Genomic DNA, 1,862 nt, shown 5'->3' with positions numbered 1-1,862 from the left:
GTGCTTTTTCTTCACCTATCTACAGGATCATATGGCTTTTATCTTTCTTTTGTTAATGTGATGTATCACATTGATGGATTTGCAAATATTGAACCAGCTCTATAACCCAGAAATGAATCCCACTTGATCATGGTGGATATTTTGTTTATATGCTGTTGAATTCGATTTGTCAGTATCTTGCTGAGTATTTTTGCATCTGTATTTATTAAAGATATTGGCCTATAGTTCTTTGTTGGCTGAACCTCTGCCTGGTTTCGGAATCATAGTGATGCTGGCTTCGTCGAATGAATCCAGAAGTTTTCCTTCCATTTCTATTTTTTTGAATAGCTTGAGAAGAATGGGTATTAGCTGGTAAATTTAATGTCTGGTAGAATTCCCCAGGGAAGCCATCTGGCCCAAAGCTCTTATTTGTTGGGAGATTTTTGAATACTGATTTAATTTCTTCACTGGTTATGGGTCTGTTCAGATTTTCTCTCTCTTCCCGTTTGAAATTTGGTAGTGCTTGGTAGTGTGTTTAGGAAATTTGGAGGTGTGTTTAGGAATTTTTCTATTTCTTCTAGGTTGTCCAGTTTGTTGGCATATAGTTTTTCATAGTATTCTGTGATGATAGCTTGTATTTCTGAGCGGTTGATTGTAATAGATCCATTTTCATTCATGATCTTGTCTATTTGGGTGCTCTCTCTTTTCTTTCTGAGAAGCCTGGCTAGAGATTTATCAATTTTGTTTATTTTTTCAAAAAACCAACTCTTAGTTTCATTTATCTGTTCAACTGTTTTTTTTTGGATTCTATATTATTTATGTCTGCCCTGATCTTTATTATTTCTCTTCTTCTGCTGGGTTTGGGGTGCTCTTGCTGCTCCTCTTCTAGTTCCTTTAGGTGCTCTGTTAGATTTTGAATTTGTGCTTTTTCTAGTTTGTTGAAATAGGCCTGGATTGCAATATACTTTCCTCTAAGGACTGCCTTTGCTGCTTCACAGAGAGTTTGGATTGTTGTATTTTTGTTTTCATTTGTTTCCATATATTTTTAAAATTTCTTCTCTAATTTCCTGGTTGGCTCAATCATTCTTTAGTAGGGTTGTTTTTAACCTCCATGTTTTTAGAGGTTTTCAAGACTTTTTCCTGTGATTGATTTCAAGTTTCATAGCATTGTGATCTGAAAGTGTGCATGGTATGATCTCAATTCGTTTGTATTTATGGAGAACTGCTTTATGCCCCAGTACGTGATCAATCTTGGATAATGTGCCATGTACACTCAAGAAGAAAGTGAATTCCCTAGCCTCAGGATGTAGAGTTTTAAATATATCTATCAATTCCATCTGTTCCAATGTGCCATTCAGGTCCATTGTTTCTTTAGTGATTTTCTATCTGATTGACCTATCCATTGCTGTAAGTGGAGCATTAAAATCCCCTTCAATTAGCACATTCTTATCAATAAGATATTTTCTGTTTGTGATTGTTTTATGTATTTGGGTGCTCCCAAATTTAGTGCATAGATGTTTATAATTGGTAACTCTTCCTGATGGAGAAACCCTATAATTATTATATAATGTCATTCATCTTTTGTTCCTGCCTTTAAAGTCCAGTTTGTCCGATATAAGTATGGCTACTCTGGCTTTCTTTTGACTTCCAGTTGCATGATAGATATTTCCCCATTCCCTTACTTTCAATCTGAAGGTGTTTTCAAGTCTAAAAGGAGTCTCCTGTAGACAGCAAATAGATGGGTTTTATTTATTTATTTTATCCATTCTGCTACCCTGTGTCATGGGATTGGAGCATTCAGTCCATTTACATTCAGTGTTATTGTTTAAAAATATGGGTTTAGGTTCATTGTGTTCTCTCTAGGTTCATGTTTGTAGTGGTGT

The sequence above is a fragment of the Suricata suricatta genome, chromosome 2 (genome assembly GCF_006229205.1).
Source record: "Suricata suricatta isolate VVHF042 chromosome 2, meerkat_22Aug2017_6uvM2_HiC, whole genome shotgun sequence".
NCBI classification, from domain to species: Eukaryota; Metazoa; Chordata; class Mammalia; order Carnivora; family Herpestidae; genus Suricata; species Suricata suricatta.
The sequence above is the reverse complement of the archived record's forward strand: the minus strand, read 5'-3'. Positions refer to the sequence as shown.